Genomic DNA, 27154 nt, shown 5'->3' with positions numbered 1-27154 from the left:
GAGAAAGTTGCTCCCAAGTCTGGGTTTCCATCGGCTAGAAGCCAGCGCCACAAATAGCCAGCCCGTTTGATTGTTGGGGGTTAATCTCAGCCTGATGTGCCCCACGTCCTGCAGGCTCTGGGTGATCCGCCGAGCGCCTGCGAAGCCTCTCCGGGGGCTGGGGCAGCCAGAGGGGGCTGGCAGGCGCCTGGCATGCTCCTGCGCTGCACCCTCGCACCGCTGAGCCGCCAGTTCAGGCGTGCAGGAGGTTAGCTCTGTGGGTGATACCCGTGTTCAAAGCGCCAGCGCCGCTTCCTCGGCTCCTTGGGTGAGCTCCTCGTAGCCCCAGATCCCCTCTGCCTTTTGTTCTCCCTTTTGAATGTGCTTTATGTGAACGCTGAAACAAAAGAGGCCGTGCTGACCTGGGCACGTGCCTCCCTGCGGGAAGTGAAGGTCTTTGCGAGGTCTCCAGGGGCCGCGTCTCCTGGCCATGTCCCATGGGATGCTCCAGCCCGTGCCTGCTCAGAGCTGCTCTCTGCTCAGCCTGGTGGGGCGGCTCCAAAGGTGTTTCTGTGCACCTCTGGGACCCACATCCCCGTCTGCACAGGGGTCCCGGGCTGTGCTGGCCCCCACGTGCCACATCCCCGTCTGCACAGGGGTCCTGGGCTGTGCTGGCCCCCACGTGCCACATCCCCGTCTGCACAGGGGTCCCGGGCTGTGCTGGCCCCCACCTGCCACATCCCCATCTGCACAGGGGTCCCGGGCTGTGCTGGCCCCCATGTGCCACATCCCCGTCTGCACAGGGGTCCCGGGCTGTGCAGACCCTGACCCGCCACCCCGTGTGCCGGGGGCAGCAGGGGTAGGAGGGGTTGTGCCGTTGGAAGGGCTGCCAGCCTGCGGGAGGGCAGAGACCTGCTGCAGTAGGGTGGTTTGGTGATGGCCCGCTTGTTTTGTCCCACTTTGCGGTGGTGGGAAAGTGGGGTTTCTTAGGCTGTAAGGCCGCGTCCTGCAGCTGAGGCGTACCTCTCATCTGGGGTACCATGCTCCATCCCCCTCCAGGAGCCACCACCTGAAGCACACAGCCACCTTGGGCCTGTAGCGTCTTCCATACGAAGGCCAAGAGCCATTTGAGCTAAAACAAGCCTGGGAAAGAGCAGCGCATCCCCAAGGACAGTGCGGTTTGGGACTCAGTGGGGTTGCAAAAGGACTGGTGTGCAGCAGGATGGGCCGTGCTCTCCCAGCACGGCCGCTCCATGCACTGGGCAGGTCAAACAGGGTTTGGAGGCTTAATTTCACGCTTTGGCCTGGGGGCTCTGCTACGGCCTCTTGTGGGCAGGGAGCATCTCAGGACCAGCTTCACTGTTGTTGTGTGGCATCTCTGTAGCCGTAGTCCTGGTCCTGTCCCTGGGCGTGGAACCTGATGGTGCTGCTGGCCAAGGGAGCCAGGGATCAGCAGCGGCAGCAGTTACCAGCTGCAAATACCTGATGGGGAGTTGAGGGTGGGGATGCTTGGGCTGCATCTAAAGAGGAGCACATCACTGATACCGAATTTATTCAACCGGTCCCGAGCTTCTCTCCCTCCCTCTGCGGCAGCTTGGTCCTGCGTCAGGAAAAAAGCACTTTCCCATTAAAAGTTGGGCCAGGTTCTCCCGGGCTGTCTCTCTGCAAATGCGGCGCTTGCATTCATCTGAAAGGCTCATTGAACAAGGCCCCATTTCTTTGCAGATATTTAAATGGAAATCCGATAGGGTTATTAAGCAGAGAGCAGTGAATTTATTCTGGTCATTTATTATTGATAGGTAACATGACACTATTTTAATAGTGTTCTCTGATCCTGCTGCAGCACGGCGCTGTGGGGATGGGAATAAGCTCAGGGGGAAACCAAATCCGTTTCCCATGTCGCTGCAACGTGCTGGTTCACCCGGGAGCCTGGGCCATCCTCGGCGTGGCTCCTTCCAGCCCAGCTCGCTCTGGTTCCTGGAGCGAGCCGGGGGCAGAGGGGATGCTGGAGGTGGGACGTGGCTCAGGGGCTCTTGCACAAAAGCCTGTGAGGTGCTGCAGCCGCCGGGGCCGAATCCTGACCCTGGGTCCCACGGCATCTCTGCAGGAGCTGGGGTGCCATGGCAGAGGGGCTGGGAAGCTGCGGGCACCCTGCGTGAGCCCCCGGGGCTCTGCGGGGGCTTCCTCCCCCCGCCACTCGCCGGCCGACAGCCTTTGCACCGCGACAGCCCTGCTCTGCCCAGGAGCAGATAATCCCACCGTCGGGTGGGGGCTGAGGGGTTGTGTGCGGCCCCCCCGGCGGCACAGGAAGGCGAAGTTGCCCGGGCTGTTCAGAGCCAAAGCCCCAGCAGCTGCGGGAGACCCCCCGGCCCTGCCCAAGCTGCACTAATCAACTTGTTAAGCCTCGCTAAACTAATCAAACCCTCTGCCTCCGAATGGGACCCCCGCTCCTCGCAGAGCTTGGCCGGCCAGCCGTGCCCGCGCTGAGCCCTGGCTCCGGCTCTTCCTGCCGCCGGCCCGGGCAGGGAGACGGCTTTGGCAGCACACCAGCCAGGCCTCGTTTGTCCCACGGATTTGCCTCAGCTCCCACTTTGTGGCTGGTTTGCGATTGTCCTTGTGAAGGAGCCATGGCCTCGAAAAGCATCCGCTGCTCAGCCGTTTTCATCAGGCTTCCCGGTGAAAGCGGGAGCCCGCTGCTCTCCGCGAGCCCGTTTTCTCTGGGGTGCCGTTATCAGACGCCTGCTGCGTGGCCGCCGGGGTGCGGGGGTTGCTGCAGGCACGGGGAGGCACACGCACCCATAGCGCTTCACCGGCCCCGAGCCCCCGCTCCCCGGCTGTGTGATGGCGCGATGCTCCCCATCCGGCTGGGTGCGGAGCAGCTCCCCGTCCCGCGGGTGCGAGCTGCGGGGGCAAACTCCTTTCCAGAGGAGCAGAGAGACCTCCAGGACTTCTCCAAGCTATTTATTCTGACACCGAACCACAGCATCGCTGTGCAGCTCTGCGCGGAGTTTGCTCTGGGTTATGATGTACAGGGGTCTGGAAATGAAAGGGAATATTTTGCCTTTGAAAAGGAGAAGGATCGTGTCTGCTGTGTTAAATTCAGAGACCTGGATATGAAAAAAAAATGTGCGTGCGTGTGATGAAAAGCGTCCTGCGAGTTCATCCCATGTAATTGGGATGAGAGCTCTTGCATTGTGCAAAATCGTGATGTTGGTCACAGAGGGGATGCGCGAGCGCGGGGGCATGCGGAGACGCAGCCCGTCCTGTTGTTTGAACGCTGCCTGCAAATCCCAGAATGGGCCATTAGAAATTAAAGAGATGCTGTTAATCTGAGTTGGAAATAAAACAGGACACACATGAGCTCATCTGGTTGGTCTGGACTGCTGCTGGTGTCAGCTTCAATTGGAATAAACAAGTGTTGCTCCACTGTACCGAGCTACTGGAAGGCAGAGCATTGCTGGGAGCGAGAGGCTGCTCCGCTCCCAGATGAGAACCGCTTGCCCAATTTCTGCTCATTTTTAAACATAGGCAGTTGTGAAACCGAGAGGGTACTCAGGGGTACTCATTACCACTTCTTCTTTGCAAGAGTTTTCCTCCAGCGCCCATAAAAACACTTCTCGCTCTCGCAAGGGATTCCACATCAAATATTCAAGGCAGATTACAGCGAGAACCACACAGGAGAAGGGGGAAGAGGGGGGAAAAAAAAAAAAAAAAGGTCTAAACTGTTCAGTTGCTTTAATAAAGGAGCCAAAAAGGTTAACACAGAGGAAGGGAGGTGGAGGGGAGGGGAGAGGCTCCTCGTTCCTCCTCGGGGCAGTGCTGCTGCTGGTGGATGCCAGCGCAGCCGGGGTTTTGAAGCGGGCGCTGCCGCTGCTGAGCCAACTCGGGGCACAGGTTGTTACCTGTGGCCAAGAGCTAAACCTTTAGCAGGGCTAAACGCGCACGTGGCGCTTCCCAGAACCGCCGTGCAGTGCTGCTTTAATAAAAAAAAAAAATTAAAAAAAAAAAAAAAAAAAAAAGGGTGGTGAGTATTCCTGCCCCGGAGGTGCTGGTGGCCTGCTCGAGGCGGGTTTGTTTGCTGTTGGTCTGCGCAGAGAGATCTGGGCTGTCGCTGCTGCGCCGAGGCTGGGGGGGGGGCTCCTGCGCTGCACCCGCCGATTGCCGCGGGGCAGGAGCCCCCCACCCCTGGGGCTGCCAGCCTTGATTTGAGGCACGGGGGGTGAGCAGGCCCCCAGTCCCCTGCTAGCTGGGCTCTTCCTGCTGTTTGCGTCTCGTTTTGCAGCTGGGTCCTGGCTGCCCACGCGGGTGAGGAGCCCGACTTTGGGGGGATGCTGGGGCGCGGGGAGCTCCCCGTGCTGGCACCGGCCCCGGCTCGCTGCCGGGTCCTGCTGAGCCTCCTCGGCACCTCTCGGGCACCTCTCGGGCACTCGCAGGCACCCGTTCGGGAAACGGCCCTGCTGAGGAATAAACTCGGCTGAGCCGAGTCCCCCCTCCCTTTGCCTTTGCTCAAGTGGGCACGGGCGCAGGGACATGGGGCGGGCAGGGACGCAGTAAACGGCTTTGGTCCCATTGCATCCGTGGGGATTTCGACCATGACGCTGGCAGGCGCTGGGACTTCTCCAGCCATTTGTTCCTGCTGCAGTTCTCTAAATCCTCTCTCCCCACCGTCAACCTGCGGTTGCTGAGCCTTGTTTTGTCCCAGGGGATGGGGCGGGGGGTGAGCAGGGGACGGGGCAGGGGGTGAGCGGGCGATGGGGAAGGTGCCGAGCGGGCGACGGGGCAGGGGGTGAGCAAGAAACAGGAGATGGGGCAGGGGGTGAGCTGGAGGCAGATGGGGCAGGGGGTGAGCGTGCTGGGGGGCACTGGTTTTGCAGTGGGAGGTGGGGAGAGGCGGTATCTGACCGCAGGGACGTGGCTTTGCCCGGCAGTGTGGGTTTTCTCCTGGTGATGCCGTGCCACACTAAAACATTCAAAACCTGTCAAAGCTCCTGAGAGTACAATTTTGCTTCACAGATAACATCTCCCCCCAGAAACACGCTTCGCTGTTTCTCTCGCATGTTTTTCTACCACGTAATTGTTTTTCTCCTCCTAATTGCGCTGCAGAGCATAACCCCGGCTTGCAGGGAGGAGATGCTGCTTTGGGTGAACCCGGGGCCCGCTTTCGGGGGGGCTGCACCGCGGCGGGTGAGGGCAGGGAGCGGGTGCGTGCCCGGGGGTGCGCGGGGGCACTTGGCACTCTGTCACTGAGCAGCGCCCGGGTTTATTTTCCCTTCTCGCACCACCTGGAGGGAGGGTGCACGTGTGGTCTCCGAGCCTTTCCCACAACTACCGTGTGTTCATTAGGGGATGCTTTGCTGTGCTGGTGCTTGGACCCGGGGTACCTGTGGTGCCCAAAGCCACCCTCTCCAGGGCCGCCCTGCTCTGCCTGGCTGCTGGGAGGTCTCCTGGGAGCGAGAGCTGGGGGCAAAGCCACCAAACCCGCCGGCTGTGGAGAGCTGTTTGCAGCAGGTGTGGTTTGGAGGTGGCAGTGAAGTGGTCCTGTTCCCCCACCACCAGCCCCGGGGAGGTCACGTTGCGATGCCCCGGCAGCCCCCCGCACCGCTGCCCCCCCGCAGCATCACCCGGCGGGTGGTGAGGGGTGGCCCAGGCGATGCCGCGGCCGTTTGCCATCGCAAACGGAGTGTTTCATGGAGGAAGCCAGGGGGGACCCCCGGTGTCCTTCCCAGGGCACTCAGCACCTCCTGCGGGGTCCTGGACGGCTCGTGTTTGCAGCCTCTAATTGCTCAGGATTTTCTTTCCCTCTTCCAGTGCTTAATTGCTGGATTTCTCCACGCCAGCAGCACCTGTATCGCTCTGCAACGCAGCTCCTGAGTCACAAGCCACCCACGTCGAGTGTTTTTTAACCCACAGGGGAAAAGCACCGGGCTTTCAAAACGCCGCATACCAGGAGAGTTACCCGGTGCCTGCCTCCGCCCCGCAGCGAGGGCGACGGGCCCAACTCTGCCCGGTGAGGGTGGCAGCACCTCCCTGCGGCGGGGGCTGCGGGGGCTGCGGGGGCGCGGGCTGGCCCCGCTCCGCGCTGCAGGTGCGATCCCTGAGCCGCTGCCAGCGCCGGGGCACGGCCCGCGCTCCCCAGAGACATCGCTCCACCGCACTGCAGGGGGGTGGGCTGGGGAGCCCCCGCTGCGAAACGGGGATGCCGTGGGGCAAATGACCCGGGAAGCGGGGGATGGCACCCAGCACCACTGTCCCCTCCCCGCCTGTGGCAGTGCAATGGCCCCATCCCTGCAGCCGGGTGCTGGGAGGGCTCAGCCCCCGACAGGGCACGGGGTCCCAGCCCAGGGGAGCATCGGGGCCAGCTCACGGGGGTTGTGGCAGCGTGTCCCGCCGGGCCGGCAGCACCTCGCAGCGGGGCAAAGCAGCAGGCAGGTGGTGGCACGTGTGGCCCTGAGAAGCAGCACGGGTTGCTGTGGTTTCGTGCTCATAAGCAAATGGATTTGTGGCTTCAGCCGACTGAGTCATAGCTGGAGCGTTACTTGGCAAGTGGAGGAGAGCTCCCGCCCCCAGCGCCGCTCCCCGTGCAGCCTCGTCGGCAAATAACACATCACGAGCGACAGTTTGAGGCAGGATGTGGCCATGGTTTCTTTTTCTTTTCTGCTTTTTCTTTTTTTTTTTGAAGGGGGTATTTTTTATTTTTTTTTTCCCCCCCTTCAAGCTGAGATCCTCTCTAAAGAAAACAAATCCCTGCGGTCGGGCAGCTGGCAGCGGCCCCCGCAGGGCAGTGATGCTCTCGCTGCCGCCAGCTCCCTGGCTGCAGGTGGGGTGCAAGTGGTCCATGTCAATGCAGGAGCAGCAGGTCCCACTTGTCCCCTCTGCTGCCAGCCCCCGGACGCCGAGCTCAGGAGGACGTGGGGACAGGGACAGGGTGTTCTGCTCCCCAAGGAGCGTGGGAGGCGATCCGGTCTGCGGCCGCTCGAGGGCTCGCCGGAATAAAGCTGGTTTCTGTTGAGTAATTTGAGAAACTCGTCTGGGTGCTGAAGCAGCCCCATGTCCCACTGGGCCCCCCGTCCTGCCTGTCGTGGGTGACGGGGATAAATCCTGCCCCGCAGCCCCGCGTGTCCCAGGCAGGGCTGGCTCCCGGGCAGGAGTCCCCGGTGATGCTGCTCTGGGACGGCCGGTGGCTGCAGGCTCTGCCCGTGTCCCTGCGGAGCCGGGGCAGCGCGGGGCTGACGGGGAAAGGCGGTTGTTTAAAAGGGTGAAATTTTCTCGTTTCACTCCCATCGGGCGCGGGCTCTTGCTGCACCGTTGCATTGGCCTGGGATGCAATCCCGCACCACCCCTGGCACGTGTGATGCCCAGAGGAGGGTTTTGCGGTGCTGTGTCCCTCCTGGCTGCTGTGACTTTCACCTCGGCTCTGGGGACATGCTCATGGCGGGCAGTTCACGTCCTCAGCCCGGTGCCATTTCTGCAGCAGTGAGCTGGACAAACCCACCGGGTTTCTGCCCCTCTGCTCCCTGTTTCCTCCGGGCATCCCTCAAGCTCTTCTCCTTTTTCCTTTCTCTGCTCTAAATTTTCCAACTCCAGCTTTTGGGAAGCACCCCTGGGGGAGCGGTTGGGATTTGGGCTTTGCCAGGTGGGAAGGTTTTGCAGCGTGGGGCGGGGGGAGGAAGGGGAAGAGAGGAGCGCAGCGGCGGGGCGGCAGTTTGCGAAACCACCCACTGAGAGATACAGCGAGGCGCTGCACGTTCCCGTCCACAGCCAGTTCTTGTGAAACGCTAATTTTGAGAGCAAGTGTCTTGCTGGCTGTGTCTGGGGTGGCCGTGACTTGTGGCTCTGCTGCGGGGGCCATGCCACCCCCCGGACTCACCCACACCTCCCGCACCCGAAATCCTGTTTGTGCGAGCCGAGGGTTTGTTTCCGCAGGGAGAAGTGAGGAGCGTGAGTGTGGCGGTGCTGGGTTCAGGTCAGCGGCTCTGGCTCGGAGCTCGATGCTGAAACCACTGTGGATCATGCGGTCGGTGCCGGGCTCTGCCTGCCCCGAGGCCACCGCCTGTCCCCGTGCTGGGGCAGCATCTCCAGTACCGTGAGACAGAGGGGAAGGCGTCAGGGCTGCCACTAGATATCTGCGGTGGCTGTGGCTCAGCTGTCCCTGAGCTCCTCCAAACTTCCCAGGTGGATCTGCAGGGCCGTAAAAGCCCATTTCCCCCCAAGAAAGGTGCTTCCTTGATGTGGGGCCGTGCTGCAGGATCTGCAGCTGCCCCAGCGCTGGACCAGGGCTGATGTGACCAAGCTCCTGGTGAGCCGAGTCATAGAATCATAGTACGGTTTGGGTTGGAAGGCACCTTAAAAATCACCTACTTCCACCTCCCTGCCCTGGGCAGGGACACCTCCCACCAGCCCAGGTTGCTCCAAGCCCCGTCCAACCTGGCCTTGAACCCCTCCAGGGATGGGGCAGCCACAGCTTCTCTGGGCAGCCTGGGCCAGGGGCTCACTGCCCTCACAGCCAAGGACTTCTTCCCAATATCTCATCTCAGTCTCCCCTCTTCCAGTGTAAAACCATTCCCCCTCGTCCCATGGCTCCCCTCCCTGCTCCAGAGTCCCTCCCCAGCTTTCCTGGAGCCCCTTTAGGCACTGGAAGGGGCTGGAAGGTCTCCCCGGAGCCTTCTCTTCTCCAGGCTGAACCCCCCCAGCTCTCTCAGCCTGTCCCCACAGCAGAGGGGCTCCAGCCCTCCAGTCCTGTGGGTTTGGGTTGGGGCTTCTCCATGTCTGCCCGCAGCGGAGTCGTAACCTCGCACCTCTCTCACACCCTGCTGCGTCCTCCCCGCCTGCACCCACCTGTCGCAGACCCCCCCCCGCCGCAGCTGCCCGCCTCCCGAAGGTCGGGGCTGGGGGTGCACAGCTCCTGGCCACCCGCCGGGCTCCTGCCCCTTCGTCACACGCTGGGAGCGGCTGCCAGTAACCTGGAAGGAAGTGGTTTGTGGAATGGTGGCAGCGACGAGCTGGTTCAGAAATGTGGCTATGGCTTGAGGTTTCTGCTCTGGAAAGCTGACTAATTTCCACCAGAAGTAAGGCCACAAGAGAAAAAAACCCAAACCATCCCAAGAAATGCCTGTGCCACTCATCTGTTGTCAGAGACCTTCGAAAGAGGCCGAGGGGCTTGGGGACATGGGGGTGCCCGGAGCTGAGCTTTTGCTCACGCAGCCAGCGCCAGGGTTGGTAACAGAGAGGACTCTCCTTAGGGACGTCCGTGCTGGGGGTATAAAGTATTTATTCCTCCTTGTTTATCTTATATTGGAGCAAAACCATGTGCTGGAGCGCTGCTTCCTCAGCCACAGCCCTGGTCCTGTCCCTCAGCCGCTGTCACGGGGATGGGGAGAACACGGAGACCCTGGGAATGGCTCTGGCCCCGGGGAGCTGAGCCTGGGTGCTCCCAAACCCTCTCTCCCCCGGGTCCCTGCCGCAGCCTGCAAAGGCCGCTGGTTTTACTTTTCAGGGCTGATTTCCTGAAATGCTTTATTTTGTAGCCTGCCTGTTGTCTAGCACACAAAATCTCCCTTGTTGGAATTTGGGCTTTTGGTTTGGTTTTTTTTTTTCTTTTTCTTTTAAATAGAAGATTCTGATATGGGAGTACCAGGATAACAGGAGGAAGTTAAGGAGCGGTTCTTCCTGCATTCCCGCAGCCGCTGCCGTGCCGTCGGCCCTGGCTCTCCGTCTCCCCGCACGAGCTGGACACGGGCTTCTCGACGCTTGCAGAGCAAACGGCCACGTCGTGGGTCTCCCGGTGTCCCCAGCTGGAGCCTGGAAACGCGGCTGCTGGGGGCCCTGGGGAGGCACCGAGCACCTTGCGGGGGTAAAACAGGCCGGTTCCCCTGGCTGCCGTTTTGGGTCTCTTCCAGCGGCACGGACACCTGCAAATGGTCCGGCTTTGCTGTGAAGAGGGCATTGAAAAAAAGGAAGGTGCTTGCTGAGATGTTGTTTTTCCCGGCGCTGGCGCAGGGAAGGGGGATGTGGAAGGGAGCTGTAAAAAGCCCCCAGTTACATCTTCCCCAGGCCCAAAGCGCGGCCCCTCGCAGCAGGTGCGGCCCCGCTAATTCCTTTCCTCGGTGCAGTTCGGTTTCTTGGGTGGCAGGATGCAATCTGTGTTCGGGTTTGGCTTTCTAGAGAAACTCTTGGCTTGTCACTCTCAAGGCACAACATGCTCCTTAAATAGCAGGCTAAATTTCTCCACCTAGCCTAAAAAAAAAATATAAAACACTCCTCTGCCAAACGAGAGGACATATTCCAGTATTCTTTGTTGTTGCAACAAATTGGGTGGATACTGTCAGACTTCTGTATTCTGGGAATACTTCCAGAGCCTCTCTTTGTGTGCAAGTCGGTTACCATGTAATTGTCAGCTGAAATTGCAGTGTCGGATAACTCGGCTCCGGCTCTGCCATCATCTGCCCCTCCTGCGCCGCAGCCCCAGCCGCGGGGGGCGAAGTGTGGGGCTCTGCTCCCCCCGCCAGCCAGCGGCGGGGGCTGCCCCGGGTCCTGCCCCCACGGGGACGGGGGGCGTTTGTGGCGGCACCTTCGCTAAAGACACCTCTGCCCGGGGGGCGAAGGAGGGATCCCGCCGCCCGCAGGGAGGGCGGCGAGGGCAAGGAGGGACGGGGGGGTCCCTGCCGCCTCCTGGCCCCTGCCCGCGGCCGTCGGCGGCGCTGCGGAGATAAAAAGGTTGCTTTCGATGCGATGGGAATCGTCTTCGCCCTCTTCCTTCCCCTTTCAAATTGGCAGCTCGTTTTGTTGTGTTTGTTTTAGCCCGAATCCCAGTGACAATTAATGCTAGAAGGCTAGATTAAGCTGTTTTTACTTGTTTTCTTTTTCACTTTGATTTCCACCTCCTCCAAATTCTTAATCCTACTGAATATTTCATCTCTCGTAACTCCATCAATTGAAAGTCTCCCAGCGGGACATGCAGGACCAGCACTATTAGAGCTGCTTTGCTTTAGCTAATGCTTCTCAACGCCGGGCTGAGTTTGTTGCGCAATTTATTTCAGACAAGAAAACCACAGCATCCGCCTCGGCGAGAACCGCGCGAGCGATTTGGGAACAGGGCTGTGCAATAAATGAGAACTCGGGCGGCTGATGAGAAAGCGGAGCACCCCTCGTTCCCACCTCGCGCCCTGCGCCAACGGCAGGCGGCTTCTGCAGGTGGGAAACCCCTGGTGTGGCCGGGAGCGGGGGATCCCGCCCTACACGTAGGGGACTTGCCGCGGGGAGGTGGCCGGCGCGGTGGTTACCCGGCTCCTGTCAGCCCCGCGGCGGGTCAGCCAGCCCGGAGACGGGCTGCTCCGGGTGAAAGGGGTTTGCTGGGGTGCAGAGAGGTGGCGGTGGCAGATCCTGCCCATCTGTTTGTGTTTCCCCAGCAAAAATCGCACTTTTGCCCCTTTTTCTGTGGTGACGCTTCCCGGGATGCATTTGGACGTATTGTTGGGTTTTTGCCCTAAACGTACACTGTCGACAAAAAAAAGCTTTCGGATGGGGAACTTCTTTTTTTCCCCCCTGTCAAAAAGGCATTTTCCAGCTTGAACAAGCCCGGGCTGGCTCCGCACGGAGCTGCCCGGCAGGATGGACGCGTTCCTCCCAGTCTGCCGCTTTCTCCTGTCTGGAAAGGAAAGCTGGGCAGAGGGTGGGGGTTCAGTGCCATGCCGGGGGCTTTGCAGCTCCCTGCGTCCCCCTGCCCTCTCCGTTATATCACCCCGGGGTGCCTGCTCTCTGTAACGGTGCCTTTTACCACCCAAATCGCCGCTCGCTCCACAGTATCCCAAGCGGTTTGCGGGGCCGTTTCTCTCGGAGGAATCCGGCTGCTTCTGACATGAAGCAGGGATGGGGCAGGCTCTGCCAGCGGGGCCTCTGAAGCTCGCAAAGCTCCGGCGCTCTTCACCTGCTCCACGTGTTCCTTATCCAGAGCCCCGGAGCGCCTGCAGCCGGGATGGGAAGAGCTCGCGCTGAGGCGCCAGCAGCCGGCTCCAGGCGCCTTTGCCAAGGGAGCGGCGGTGGCATATGTTCGCTCTCAGAGCAAGGTTACACTCTCGACTCATTAGAAGTTACTTTCCTCATTTTGGGGCATATGCAGGAGAAGCGGGTGCCAAGCTGGCAAGGCGTGCGGTGGAGCAGAGAGGGCTCGGGCAGGCTCCGGAGGAAGTTTGCTCTTGCACTTTTAGCCTCGGTTATTTTGTTTTGAAAGCGGCACAAACCCAGCCCTGAATGCATCCGCCCCCCACCGCGGGGCTTTCCTCCGGCATCCCGCACCGAGCCAGGCTGAGACCCCCTCCCCGGGACCTCTCCCGGGTTATTCCTGCAGGCACGGAGCACGGGGTTTGCTTAGGAACCAGGGCCCCGGAGGGGTGGGATGGGGCGGAGAAGGTGGGGGGGACACACAAAATCCAGCAGACCCCTGGGAGCGGGGTGCAGGTATTCGACGTGGTCTGTGCTTCGGGCAGCCCCGCTCGCTGATGAGCTGCCCCAGACCTGGGGAATTCAGCACGTTCCCAAATAACGGGGCTGGCGGCTTTGCGGGATCTGTAGCCCATACTAATGGCTGATTGCTGAACCATAAGTAGTTGTGTTATGCTTTGGATTTATTGGAGGCCGAGGGATTAATTTCCTGAAATATATGGTCATGATGTTGAGGTTAAATTAAGATCTCATTCAAAAGGATTCTTTTTATTATATTTAATTTGTAACCCCTTTTCTATAGCCATTTTACAGCTACTCCTCCCCCTCCCTTAAATGTTCAGTGTCATGTTTCCAGGAAGAATCTTATTTCATGCAGACTAATAGCATTTTTCAGTATAACCTTTTACAGTTCCTCACCGTTCGAGTTACTCTAGTCCCGGTTGTTTATACACAACAAGGTCTTATATCCTCTCTTCGAAAATAAAGATGTTGATGCAAAAGCAACGAGAGCTTCTGGCAGAGCTAAAAATCCATCCGTTCTCTCCTCCTTCCCCACATGCCACCCCCTTCAATCTGCTGTAACTAAAAGCCCTTTTACTTCAGCGCTTGAGCACTTTGATAAAACGCATGTTGAGTAAATCTTACATGACATTTTTACTCTGGGTGATATGTATATAAAGTTGAGCTGGCTCAGCGCTAGCCTGGCTTCACCCTCCTTCACCATGCCGTTATTACACTGGTAAATTAACTGTGGGAATCGGCGCTACGAGGTGCTGGAGGTGAGCGGGGAAGGGGACGCGGCCGTCGGGAAGGACGATGGGTGGATGCAGCCGCCGGCTCCGGGGCAGCCGAGGCCGGGCAGGGAGCGAGGGAGCATCGTCCGGCGCTGCCTCCGCTCCTTGTGCTCAGGGAAAGGATCCCCTGCTCTGGACCATCGCCGCCAGCGGTGGCTTCAGCCTGCGCCCAGCCAGTGTCCCCGTGCCGTGCTGTCCCTGTGGGCACACCTGCAACGCCAGGTTCAGGGCTGGCCCCACGAGGCGCCCAACCTGCACCCGTCCAGCCCGGGAGAGAGCGTGTCCCAGAGCGGTTGGAGACGTGCTGCCTGCAGGCGCTCTGCTCTAGGTCAGAGGGATGAGCTCATTGCCGCCGCTCTCCCCACCGCCAGTGAGGTGCGGGGAAAGGGTTGGCTCGCTCCGAGGGGCTCCTCTGGCCCAGAGCGGCCTCGGGCCCGGGGGTCTGGGCGAGGGAGGAGGACAGGCATTGAATTTGCCTGAGAGTCCAGACAAGATAGCTCCCCAAAACAAATCTTTTAGCCCTCAGATCTAGGTTCTCACTCTGGAGGACAAAACCCCAACCTTTTTCTGAGTGTGTGAAATGTCCAACAGATGATGTACAGAACGCACGTTCCGAGCGCGGTGAGGAGGAAAGGCGTTGGAGAGCAGGGGGCTGTGCTGGTGGTGGTGCTTGTTGCTGTATGTGGCTCTTTGCGCGTTGCTCCTTTGCTGGTTGAGAGCAGCAGAGCGTGAGATGCTCTCTGATTCCTCTGAGCAGATGGCAGAGCTCAGGCTGGACCCCCCCGTGCTGCCTGCTGTGCCCCCTGGGGTCCGGCATTTGAACCCCCTGGTCCAGGTGGCACCTTCCTGGCGTCTTGCAGGTTGGGAAACAGCTGTGTCCTTCCGTTCTCCCAGATGAATTTTCCTCCCCTCCCCGGCACCCAGTCCGTGGGCGCCCCTGCATGCAAAGCACAGCAAAGGAGGGATGAAACGGCAGTTTGGGAGGAAAAAGGGGGATCTGTTTGACAGTGGGCCACAGCGGAGGAGGTGACCCCCAGGGCCAGGCAGGCTGGGGGCAGCAGGCTGAGGGCTGGCCAGGGTGCCCTGGGCAAGCGTGCCCAGAGAAGCTGGGGCTGCCCCATCCCTGGAGGGGTTCAAGGCCAGGTTGGACGGGGCTTGGAGCAACCTGGGCTGGTGGGAGGTGTCCCTGCCCAGGGCAGGGGGTGCCACTGGGGGGGCTTTACGGTCCCTTCCAACCCAAACCATTCTATGATTCTATGACCACCCCAGAGCAGACATGCCAGAGGCAGCTTGAGCAGGCTGGGGGGCGGCAGGGACCCCCCCGCCGCAGCCCCAGCAGAGCATCCTCCTGCTGCTCCCAGTCCCCCCGAGACTCTAAAGTCTGTCCTGCGGTGCCCCTCGCCCCGGCTGGGAGGCCGTGCCATGCCATGCCCTGCTGGCGAGGGGTCCCGGAGCGGAGCCGGCATCCCCACCCGTGGGAACCCCCGCACCCCTTCAGGCTCGTGCAGCCCCAGCACCACCACTAACCCCATTCGGCGTGAAATTCCCAGCCCGGCTTCCCCGAGCAGCCTGCCCGGCACTGAGCCGCCGTGCTCCCGGCAGCTCCCCAGCCCGAGCTGTCAGCTCTGTCTTCTGCGGGGATTTTCTTTTTTTTTTTTTTTTTTTTTCCCAGTTCCACCTCCCCCCCCCACCTCCCGCCCCTCCAGAAGTGCTGATGGACAAGTTGAGTAACCGTATCTGCTTGTTACAGGACATCTTGAGGCTGATTGCGGAGGTCAGGACTCAACTGGAAAGACCGCAGCGGGTTGCTGACTGGCATCCACCGTCCAGATAAGATAAAAACAACTGATGACAGCAGGGAAGTGAAACAGTCATCTCAGCACTTGGATTAGTGCCCGGCAAAGAGGAAGGGAGAAAAAAAACCAAGGAGGGCCGGTGGGGAGGGGAAGGGGGTGGAATATGTATTAGAATAGAAACTCTGGAAAAAAAAAGCTATCAGGAGGCAGCAGATTTGGGTGTTAAATATTTATGAATTAGCGGCACTTGTCGCGTTCTCTCCGAGCCGTGAGTCTGCAGGACGGGCGCGCGTGTGGCTGCGGACCCGCCGTGGCCGCGGTGGGCACACAGGGGGCGGTGGGAAGAGCAGGGGCACGGAGGGGCAGTGGGAGCCGGGGGGAAGGTGACGGGGTCCGGCGGGTCTGGCGGTGCCGAGACTCGCCGCGGTGCAGGATAAATCCAGGTGAAGAGCAGGAAGGATAAATGAGGTGCCATAAAAGTGACTATTATTATTCAGAAAATTCTGCTGAAGAGCATTGGAGTAATTAAATCATAATTGCTTATTACTCAGCCGAAGTGACATTGTAAGTGGCTGAAGGTCTGTGACGAGGAGAGGAGGGGGGGTCTCGGCTTTTCTGCCGTGCTCCGGGTTCGCCTCCATCCCGCTGCCGACGTCCGCATCCCCGCGGCGGCCGCGCCAAAACTCCAGCCCTCGGTGAAGGTCAAAAGTCCCCCCTGAGCCCATGAAGCCCATTTTCAGCGTGGCGCCCGGTCGGAGCGTCCCGGGGGTGCTGCCGCCAGCGCAGCGTTACCGGCTGCTGCGGGACAGGGAGCCGGGAGCAGCTTCGCGAGAGGTGCCCGAGCGGCGTTAGCTTCCACTGCCCCGGCTGGACGGTTGTTGCTGGTCTCCAGCACCTTGGGGTTGGGCTGACCCGCTAAACTCCGAGAGCTCTAAAGGAGCCGTTCCCTGCCGCGAAACAAAGAGCCTGCAAATCCTGTAAGCGCTTAATTACGCAGCGGTGTTTTATGGAACGTTTTAAAGGGCTCAGGTAATTTGGCAGCACAGAGGAGATGCGGAGCGGAGGTTTGGAAGCGTGAGCCCTTCCCAGCACGCCATGGCGGGCTTTCCTTGCGCCAGCCGGGTTGGGATGACAAACCGTATTCTCGGCTTTAGGTAACACGTTCTGAATTTTGCTGGAGTTTCCTCATTTTTGTTTCGGTGTCGCTCTGTGTTTCACATTCTGAAATATTCTGAAATGAGGTCATCCGGCATGTAAGGGCAGCTGAGCGTCTCTTAGTTATGTTTTTTTTCACCCTTTTTTGCTGCCCCCCTCCCCACCTCGCCCTCCGCCATGCTGCCCGTGCCCTGCCGCCCGCCCCCAACTCCCCGGCAGCATCCGGGAGGGAGAGAAAAGGACCGAACCGTGGCGGCATGGCGCTGGCACGCTGCGATGCCCGGGTACCATCGCATCCCAGGTGAACTCCCCTGGGATGGGAAAGGAGAAGAGGAGAAGGCCCCCATCGCTGTTGCTGGCTGCTTGACTTTATCCTGCTCCGGTTCCAGCTGGCAGAACAAGGTCTGCGGTTCTGCACCGAGAACCGGGCAGGTGTGGTGGGGAAAAATGCTGGAAATGGTGGAAAAGAGCATCCCTTCTGGGGCGGTCTCAAGGATAACCCCGCGCTCACCGCGCCCCGTGCTGGTGGGAAGCGTCAGCCTCCAGCCCTTCGAGGAGCAGCGAGGCTGGTTATGTTTCCACCAGGCGTATTTATTTTTATTTTTTAAATAGCTGTAAAATGAGTCACCTGGCACCGCGGCAGAACGCAGCCCACCAGCACGGAGAGCGCCGAGGAACTGCCAGGGAATCTGCTGCCAATAAACCACTCGTGGCTTCAGACGGGCTCTTGTTTTGGGGCTCGCTGGAGCCAGCTGGGAGCCGAGCCCGCGGCCGCCTGCCAGCACCGACCCCCTCGCCGGGACCCGCCGCTCCCGCTGCCAGCCCCTGTTTTGTCTAATTACGCCGGGCTAATGGGGAGAGCACAAAAGCCCGTGGCTTCCCCGGCCCCTGCTCTTTGGGCAGAGCCCGGCCAGGGGAGCTTGTGCTCCTATATAAAGAAATACAATTTATTTATTTTTTTTCTTTCTTGCAGTAAAGACATCCCTAAATGAGAGTCATCTGCGGGTTTCTTCCCATCCTGGTGCGTAACCCAAAGCTTCATCCCGTTCCCTCACCCCGGGGACCGTGCCCAGCCGGGACACAGCATCGCCCCGGGGGCGGCCGGGGCCGGGTGCCCCCCTGTCCCCGCTCCCCTGGCTCCCGCAGCCTCGGCAAGGGTTAAACAGCCCAAGGCGAGGAGAGAGAACAGGGCTCTGGTGATGCAAACAATAAAAAGTCTCCACATTCCACTGAAGTTTCTTGAGCAACTGGCATTTGCCCATAAATGTACTTAAGCAGAAAATCACCAGAAAAGTGCTATAATCTGACAGATTTTTCACAGGCTTAAATATTCATGAATTAAAAGAATTGGCAGAATTTTCTACATTATTAGCTTTCATCATGGCTACAGGAGCAGTTGGTGCACTGGCTGCTCTTCAAAAACTATTAATCTAGTCTGTCATCACAGCAGCCATTTTTTAATTAGCTACTTTACTGAACGATCTGGTGCAGTAGTGAGACTGGAACATTTAAATGGTATTAAAGTTTTAAAGGTGCCCCTTTCCATTTCCAATCTAGGTTCTGAAACGCCGCAATAGGGAAACAAATGTGGCAGCGGGTTACTTCCTTTCAATGGTTAACTTCTTATTTTATTTTGGAAAAAATCAAGTCTTGGAAAGCCGAGACGCTTCTACCAGGAGAAGAAATTGCAAGAAATAAATTGTTCTTTAAACCGAAGTTCACAACATTCCTGCCCGATGAAATCAAAACGAGATGTTTGCAGCCGAAGCCCCGCGTGCGTGTTGGGGAGGCAGTGGCGGGACGTGGCACCGCACGCCTCTTGCTGGAGTTTGTTTTCGGTCGCAGGGTACCGCACCACGCTCGTGTCAATCCTCCTCCCGGCCCTGCGCGACCTGCTGCCGCGTCCCTGCGGGGCTCCTGCCACATTGGCTCTTGCCACAACATTAATGTGAGCTTTTCTCCTTGTGCAGGAGTTGTTAAGCGTTTTGCAGCACGTAACCCAAAGCCCTGGCAGGTTTCAAGTGGCTCCTTTCTAAAAAGAAAGGGCCCTGCGGTGAGCATGTGTGGGCTGCTCCCACATCCGTGCAGGCTGCTCCTGCATCCTTGACGAGTGCTCCTGCATCCATGCAGGCTGCTCCTGCGTCCTTGCAGAGTGCTCCCGCATCCATGCATGCTGCTGCCCATCCATGCAGAGTGCTCCTGCATCCATGCATGCTGCTCCTCATCCATGCAGAGTGCTCCCACATCCATGCATGCTGCTGCCCATCCATGCAGAGTGCTCCCACATCCATGCATGCTGCTCCCCATCCATGCTGGATGCTCCCCCATCCATGCATGCTGCTGCCCATCCATGCAGAGTGCTCCTGCATCCATGCATGCTGCTCCTCATCCATGCATGCTGCTCCTCATCCATGCATGCTGCTCCCACATCCATGCATGCTGCTCCCCATCCATGGTGGATGCTCCCACATCCATGCAGAGTGCTCCCACATCCATGCATGCAGCTCCCCATCCATGCTGGCTGTTCCCACATCCATGCAGAGTGCTCCTGCATCCATGCAGGCTACTCCCGCATCCTTACAGGCTGCTCCCACATCCATGCGAGCTACTCCTGCATTCGTGCGGGCTGCTCCCGCATCCATGCAGGCTGCCATGGGAGCGCATCTTCGGCCCCAGCTGGAGAGCATGGACGGGCTGGCAGCTCGGTGCTGCCTTCACCGGGCGTTGGGGCTGCAGCAACGCTGTCAGCATTAAATCTCTCTGTGACCCGTGGTCTGCCCTGGCCTCGGCTGGTGGGCGAGCTGGGCTCGTAACTGGGCTTGTATTTTGGATTCAGCAGCCCCCGAATTGCTGCACGTGTTGGCTCTGGGCTGCTCCTGGGGAAAGCACGCTCCGGAGGCGGGGATGGATACTGAAAAGCCCAGGTGGAAACATCTCCCGGTGTCACAGCTCTGGGGTTTAGCAGGAGGCGTGCTCTCTGGAGGACAGGACAAACCCCTCTGTCCCCAGCCCTGGGTGGTGACGGGGACTCCGGCGCTGGGGAGCGGGGCGGAGAGGTGCTGGCAGCCCCGGGAGGGGCACGGGTCTGGGTGTCAGCCCCGGTTTGGGTCTCAGCCTGTGTCCGAGAGCCCGGCTGAGCCCAGCACAGCGGGGAGGCCACCGTCCCCCCAGAGCCACCACTCTCGTGCCCTCCAGGGCTGTCCCGGAGGGGATGCCCCCTGCCCCAAGGAGCAGAGCTGGAGCCGTGGCTCCGGGGCAGCCCCGGGTAGCGAGGGCTCGGCTCCGGACCCGGAGCACGATGGCCTACGTACTGACTCTGAGCTTCTCGCTGACTAAATTTTATCAGCCGTGCGCTTGGCTCAGCCCGGCTTGAACCCTGCTTTGCTCTCGGTGCCAGAGATGCTGCTTTCCTGGCTTATTATTTGCATGTGAAAACACAGCAAAATTATGTCTTTATGGTGGTTTTAAATGTGCCTTTTTTTTTTTTTTTTTTGGCTTCAGTGGCTATGTCTCCGATCTCTGCTGCTCGTTATTGCCAGAGCTTTAATTTGTGCATTATAGTGCCAGCGTCCTGCTGACTGGGGACGGGAACTGCTGTACGTTTAAGATTTTCTTCCCTATTGTGATGTAAAGCAAGGAGCGTAAAGAAATTGGCAGCTAAAATGCCAATGCCGCGGCGATAACCTTTCAGAGAGTTGCTCTTTGTAAGTCCTTCTGCCATGAGAAGTCATTTTAAAGGAGGTTTTTCTTTTGCTTGACTCGATATCGTGCCTGCTGTTTGAGAGGACCGAGACAGGCGCTGGCAGGTTACTAACGGCTCCACGTTAATATCGAGCGCTGCGAAAGAAATACACGAACCCCTGCCCGGCTTTTGCTCTGCGCACAGCTCCAGCTGAAAAACCGCATGAGCGCGTTTAGCCCGGGAAGCACGAGGGTTTGGGGGTTTCTTTTGATGGTGTGGAAGAGGGAAAGTCTAAAACTCAGAGGGTTCAGGTAGGTTTTAAGGCTTTCTGGGAAACAATTATTTTTTTTTAAAAGTGTGAATGTTTGCAGGGGTGAGGCACGTCGGTAAGTGAACGTGATCCCCTGTGAAGCTCAAACTCTGCACCGAGATCCTGATTCTCAGGAAAAGGGTGAAAAAATCCCACTCTTCGTCGTAGCTTCAAGGGAGGAAGGATGGGGAAACATTCCCAGAAGATCTTTCATTGACAGTGAGTGGCTTTTCTTGGAGTTTTCTTGGTTTGTTCTGGTTTGTGGTTTTGTTTTTTCCATCACGAATACGTTTTCTGCCGGTTGCTGTCTTATGGGCTGGAAGAGTAGATCCCAGCGGGGTCCGTGTGGGATCTGGCAGGGGGAGCCTCGTGGAGGGAGCTGAGGATGAGGATGCAGCCCCTGGGGGTGCGCTGCCAGCGCGGGGGGCTCAGCTCGGCCACCCCACACGCAGAGGGAACGGGGCGCGTCTCCTGCACCTCCAGCCTCCACAGCGCGACTGGTTAACGCTCGGGATGGCGTGTGGAATGAGCTGGAAGGATGCAAGTTACTCCTTGGCCGTGCAGGCTGCTGCTGCGACCTCCGTTAAACACCAGGCAAAGGTCTGACGTGGTGAGACCTGGAGTATTTAACTCTGTAGCTCCTTCTCCTAACGGCAGGTGCCTCCGGCTGCTCCCAGCGCTCGTGACCCCCCCAGCCAGAGCTGCCTCCGCTCTGGGGTTGCCCAGCCCGAGAGCCGCTGCCCTCCCGCAGGTGCCGAGCATCCCTCGCTCCAGGACACCCCTCCGAGCAGGGAGTCGATGGGTTTAAAACTGCAGGGCGAGAAAACAACGGGAACAATCCCGCCCTTCACGCGCTGCCCGGGATTGAAACGTAACATTAGGGCTGGTGCATTAACGAGCCGACGCTCTTGTTAGTGTGATGGCAGCGAGGGCTTGTGTCACCCGCTCCTGCCTTTTGCCGAACGGCAGCGGGAGCTCGTGGATTTGCTGTTTCGCCGGTGCGTGGGCTGGGGGCTGTGTGCGGGACGGACACCAGGACGCACATCAGGACATACATCAGGATGTCCAAATTTACAGCCCAGGCCCTGGCTGCGGTTCCTCGCACCACCTTGGGCAGTCACAGAGACTTCCCCGCTCCTCAGCAGCCCCAGGAGAATCCAAGCCGCTCATCCTGCAAAGCACCGGGAGCAGGGAGGGAGGTGGGGCCGGGCAGGAATCGCTCTGGCAAAGCTACTCACTCTTACTGGGGTTAATAATTAGGACTTTTTTTTTTTTTTTTTTTAACTCTGCTTCATCATTTTTAATATGTAGTCACTTAAATGAGGCACACGCCCTTCTGGGCAATTATTCGTAATTGTTCCCTGCGAGTTCTTGAACAAAACACTCTTTATTAGTACTCAAAGCTTCCAAAAGCATTTCAGATCTGATAGAGATACTTTATTCAGCAGGCTGCACCGCACGCTAGCCCATTAATTAAATTTGCTAGATAGGATAATTTATTAGAAGAATATACTCAATATGGTCTTTAAAACGTAGGGTTGTCCCATGCTTTCTGTTGTGTAATACACAGCTCTGCTATTTGCTATTTACGTTTGGGGATAAAACCGAGTCTTTACATTTAAATTCAAATGCACATCTGAACAAAATGACTGGGTTTGTGGCAGATTACCCCCCCGAAATCCCGTCAGCCTGCCGGGGGGGTTTGCATAGTTTGAAGTCGCTGGGGAGGAGGGAAACGCTGCTGGTGTATGTGGAAGCGATGGGGAACGGCGGGGTTTAGAGGAGAAGCCTCTGCCGGGATGGGAGACGGGAGAGATGGGAGACAGGAGAGATGGGAGACAGGAGAGATGGGAGATGGGAGAGATGGGAGATGGAAGGGATGGGAGATGGGAGGGTTGGGAGATGGGAGAGATGGGAGACAGGAGAGATGGGAGACAGGAGAGATGGGAGACGGGAGAGATGGGAGAGGGGAGGGATGGGAGATAGGAAAGATGGGAGACGGGAGGGATGGGAGATGGGAGGGTTGGGAGATAGGAGACATGGGAGACGGGAGGGATGGGAGATGGGAGGGTTGGGAGACGAGAGGGATGGGAGATGGGAGAGATGGGAGATGGAAGGGATGGGAGATGGGAGGGTTGGGAGATGGGAGAGATGGGAGACAGGAGAGATGGGAGACAGGAGAGATGGGAGACGGGAGGGATAGGAGATGGGAGAGATGGGAGACGGGAGGGATAGGAGACGGGAGGGATGGGAGACGAGAGGGATGGGAGATGGGAGAGATGGGAGAGGGGAGGGATGGGAGATAGGAAAGATGTGAGACAGGAGGGTTGGGAGATGGGAGGGTTGGGAGACGAGAGGGATGGGAGATGGGAGAGACGGGAGAGGGGAGGGATGGGAGATAGGAGAGATGGGAGACGGGAGGGATGGGAGATGGGAGGGATGGGAGACGGGAGGGATGGGAGATAGGAGAGATGGGAGACGGGAGGGATGGGAGATGGGAGGGTTGGGAGACGAGAGGGATGGGAGATGGGAGAGATGGGAGAGGGGAGGGATGGGAGACGAGAGGGATGGGAGACAGGAGGGATAGGAGACGGGAGGGATGGGAGACGGGAGGGATGGGAGACAGGAGGGATAGGAGACGAGAGGGATGGGAGATGGGAGGGATAGGAGACGGGAGGGATGGGAGACGGGAGGGATGGGAGACGGGAGGGATGGGAGACGGGAGGGATAGGAGACGGGAGGGATGGGAGACGGGAGGGATGGGGGATGGGAGGGCAGCTCCGCAGCCAGGCTTTGATTCACACAGCACACATTTTCTGTGCCCCAGAGCCCCTCGGAACGCAGTCCTGGATGATACCGAAGGGCCCAAAAGAAGCTTACAGATCTATTAAAAAAAAAGAAGAAAAAAAAATTGGCTTTATTTTTCTGTGTTTGAACAATGAAGCCATATGCGTTTCTTCTCATTAAGCCCAATTTTTTTTTAAGGGAACTCCACCGCAGAAACAAGCGTGGAAGCCAACATAATTAAAGGCTTCTTTTTCCCCAGCCGTGGTCCTCTGGTCTTTGAAGAGCTCGGGGATCCCTGAGGAATGCTCTGAACTCTGCAATATTTTGATAGCTGCAATAACATAATCAAAAGATGCTTTCATGAAGAGAGCACCTTGTGTGGATTGAGGCTGCCCCCTCTCCCCCCACCCAGTGCCGATTTAATGGGGTCCAGAGCTCGAGCGCAGATGGGTAGTTTTATTTTCTGCCTCTGCTTCTCCAGGGAGGCTGCCTTGCGTGATGCCGGAGTGGTTTTTTTGGAGAGAGCCGGAGCTTTTCCTGCGTTCCCACTCGGCCGGGGACCCTGGCTGAGGCTGGGGGCAATGGGGAGAGCGGGGGCTGAGCCCCCCCCCCAGCCTGGACTCTGCTGCCCTTCAAATTACTGCGCACAGCAACCCTCCTCTGCTTGGGAGTCCGCCAGGCTGTTATTCATCCTGAAATCCTCATTAAAACACTTTAATTTCTCCCTTTCGTTAGCTAACTGGCTCATCTGTTTGTATGAATCCTTCTCGCTGGGCCCAAGCCATTGAAATCCTGATTTTTTTCCATGTTGTCTCTACAAGCTGCAGCCCCATGCGTGTCCGCTCCACCTGAGTTTTGGCAGCAGGGGCTGTTTGGAACGAGGAAATTGGGGCATTTCTTTAATCATTAAGCTGGAATCATTAAGCTTTAATCAGGCCAAATTAGGGTTTCGAATCCCGCCGCCTTGCATCAGTCTCTAGTTGTATGAATTCAGTCACTCTTGAAGCAGAGCCGTCCCGGGGCTCTGTCCTCCCCAGGCGGCCAGCAGCGGGCAGGGTGCCACCGGCATCCCCCCACACTGGGACCCCGCGGCTCCGGCGGCAGCGATGCTTTGGAGCCAGCTTGTCCCCGCCTCAGCGGAGAGACACCCCTGTGATGGTGGGGGGGAAACGGGGCTGGTCCACGGGGACCCTGCCCGGCCCCGCATCCCCAGCGCATTGCAGCAGTGCCGGGGCCACTGGTGGGGTGGGTGTTCCTGCAGCTCCATCCCTACCGTCCTGTTACCTCTCCTCCGACCCTGGGGGGGTTGAGAGGTTGGGTTTGTCCCCGTAGAAGCTGAGCCCACTCTTTTCCTCCCCTCTGCTCCATCTCTGCTCATCTTCCTTGGGTGCTTCCGTGGCAGCCCTGGCACGAGGGGGAGCGGGGAGCGGTGATGCATGGTGGCATCTCTGCCAGTCGTCTCTGCTCCGACTAGTTCATCACCTCTTGTCTCCCATAAAAGCAGCTATTCACAATATAATGTGAATGAATTCTCATTAAAGCCTGCTAAATTACTCCGAGACAAAGCAAGGCGCCAGCGCGCGGTCTGCTTTGCCAATTCTTCATGGCGTGTTTAATTTACCGCAGAGCCCTTGCCTTCCAGATTCAGGAGGGTGCTGCTCAGCCCTGGGCTGGCTGGGCAGGGGGGATGGCGGCACCCTCCTGCCCGCAGCACCCCAGAGCTGCACCCCGGGGGCTCGGCTGGGGCTGGGGCTGCCTGGGTTAGCTGGGAATGGGAACCCCAAAACCCCCCCTGCCCAGGGCAGAAAGCGGTGAGGGGAGTCACTGCGCTGTCTGCCGCCTCCCCCTGCCCCACGCTTCGCTTTCGCTCTCCCACTGCTGCAGGCAGGGCCGCGGCCAGGCGAGACCCCCTGAGTCACAGCGCCAGTGACTTGCCAGCCCAAAGGACACGTTCTGCCTATTGCTGCACCCACCGGCGTTACACCGTCCGGGCTAAAAGCGAGCTGCCTAATTCTGTTGCAGTAAAAGAGCAGAATTCATGTTGCTGATATAATTTTGCAGGATCACAGGATTTACCTTTTTTTTTTTTTTTTTTTTTTAAATGCATGTGTTTCACCATGCTTCCTGAATTTCCCGTAGCTCAGCTGGCTGCGCTGACTTCCCTCCCACTCACATGTTCGTACCAAGACAACGCACGTGAGAGGAGCATGGGTCGGTTTTGCCCCAATAACGGTTCCCCGGCACAGCTTATACAGCCTGGGGAACAAAGCATGGGGGTTTTATAGTTCCTGAGTGCTTCCCCTAAACCATCTGAGTCCCAATTTGTCTGAAATCTGGCTTTTCTCTACAGCCGTTTCCCCAGAGGTGATGCTTTGGAGACAACTCCTGTAGCTCCGCCATGACCCTGTGATGGCCAATGCCTTTCTGACAGCGGGCAAGGTGGTGGATCTCCTTGTGCGGAGCAAACCCCCGGGCAGGGGCTGGAGCCGGCGTGGTGGGAGCGGGGCTGGGGCAGGGGTGGGTGATGGGTGATGGATACCAGCCCCTTTTGTTGATCGTTGCTGTTTCGGTGTGCGCCTGAAAGGCCTGACACAGCCATGGCTCCAGCGGGTGACCTGTGGAAGGAAAATCTGTTTGATGACGTAAAGTGAGATTTTGGGGTGTGCTTGGGCTTTTCAGGGACAGGACTGCTGCAGTCAGCATGAACAAGCACATTTCGGTCGGTGCCAGCGTGCGCTGTGCCGGGAGCCCGCGAGGCTCTGCCGGCTGCTGCCTCGGAGGTGCCGGAGCCATCGAAGGCTCCCCCGGCTCAAGGTTTTTCCGTGGGTCTGTCTTGTACTTTAAGTCATGACTTCATGGGATGGTTTTCCCCCCGGCGAGGTTCGGGACCGGTACCCAAAGCAAATGCCCTGAGCATCCCCCACCCTAAGCCCCCGCATCATGCAGCCACGTGGCCAAAGGTACCCGAATTCAGGCTGCCCAATGCAGGGCGGACAACAGCCCCCTTCGTCCCCATCCCGACGCAGCCACCCGGCTATTGCGGATTCTCACAGATCGCTTGGCATCAGGCCGCGGCACGGTATGGCTGGGTTTGCATTATAACCTCTTATTACAAAACCCTCAGCGTTCCTCTGGATTGTTTCGCCTGTTATCATTTTTCCCACAATGCGCTCGCATGATCCTCTCTCCGACTTAACCACATGGCAACCACATCACATAATGCAACTTCTGTTCTGAGATTATTCATATTTTTTTTCCCCCCCTATTGTTGCTTTGCCAAGTTTTTCTTCTAATTCTGAGAAGCTGAATGTAAAAGAGCAGTGTCTCCGGTGCAAGGACACGCTTAGGAGGCAGCGTGAGCAAATCAACTCGACAAGTGTGTTCACAGGAGTCAAACTGGGGGGGGAGCTGTGAAAAAGCAAAACAAAAGCCCCTCCAAATGTCTATTTTTATTTTATTTCATTTTCTGGAATGTCTCATCACATGAAATAACAATGCATCCCGGCGAAGAGCCTGCAGACAGGCTCCAGTGAAAGGGCAGCTGAGGAAAAGAGTGTTTTATAAGTAGGGTTTTATATGCAATCTATCACAAATGCCAGTTCCCAGCAGAACGGGATAAACAACCAAAAAAAAGGGCTGCGCTATCTGGGATGTGTGTTTGCAGTGGTGCCGCTGGAAGGGAGCAGAGCCCACAGCCATGGGCACGCTGCCCGTGGCCCCCTGTCCCCGTGTCCCCTGCCGGCGTGGGGGATGCTGTGCGGCAGAGGGGTGGGCATCGCTCGGGTACCACTCCGGCTCCAGGTCCCGCTTCCCAGGGGGGATGTGAACGGCTCAGAGCTGGCCCAGGGGAGAGGGAGAGTGAGAAGGGTCTGGGCAATATGACGGATGAGGGAAGATGGAAAGAAATGAGGTTGGTTGTTCTGGAAAGGAGAAGGCGGCAGGAAGGAGGGGACGTTTTCAGGCCCTTCGGCTGCGCGGGGGCTGCAATACGGAGGAAGGGGCTGACACGGTTCCCGTGCCCTGGGACACCAGGAGTTGCCACAGCCAAGCCCTGGCCTTGGCACTGCAAAACCACTGCCGTCCAAGCCCCATCAGTCTGACGAGCACTGGGACAACAGGGAAGTGCACCAAAACCCCAGCATTTCTGCCCAGGGTTTCCCATCTGTGGCAGCCGCGGAGGCACTGCCCGCTTCATGGCATGGTTTCTGGTGCA

At 58.5% G+C, this 27154-nt stretch overlaps 1 long non-coding RNA gene across 2 annotated transcripts; it reads left to right on the top strand.

Moving 5' to 3' along the window:
- The first annotated feature begins 14964 nt into the window (after positions 1–14964).
- Positions 14965–23659, top strand: LOC134521143 (uncharacterized). 2 transcript variants are annotated; one of them, XR_010072639.1, is made up of 3 exons: positions 14965–17183; positions 20216–20373; positions 23423–23659. It is a non-coding gene; the product is annotated as an uncharacterized LOC134521143 (long non-coding RNA). The 2 variants fall into 2 exon arrangements; XR_010072640.1 differs by lacking the exon at positions 23423–23659 and adding an exon at positions 23140–23402.
- The last annotated feature ends 3495 nt before the right edge of the window (positions 23660–27154 follow it).

Source organism: Chroicocephalus ridibundus, chromosome 9, assembly GCF_963924245.1.
Source record: "Chroicocephalus ridibundus chromosome 9, bChrRid1.1, whole genome shotgun sequence".
Classification (NCBI taxonomy): Eukaryota; Metazoa; Chordata; class Aves; order Charadriiformes; family Laridae; genus Chroicocephalus; species Chroicocephalus ridibundus.
This window is presented reverse-complemented; position numbering and strand designations above follow the sequence as displayed.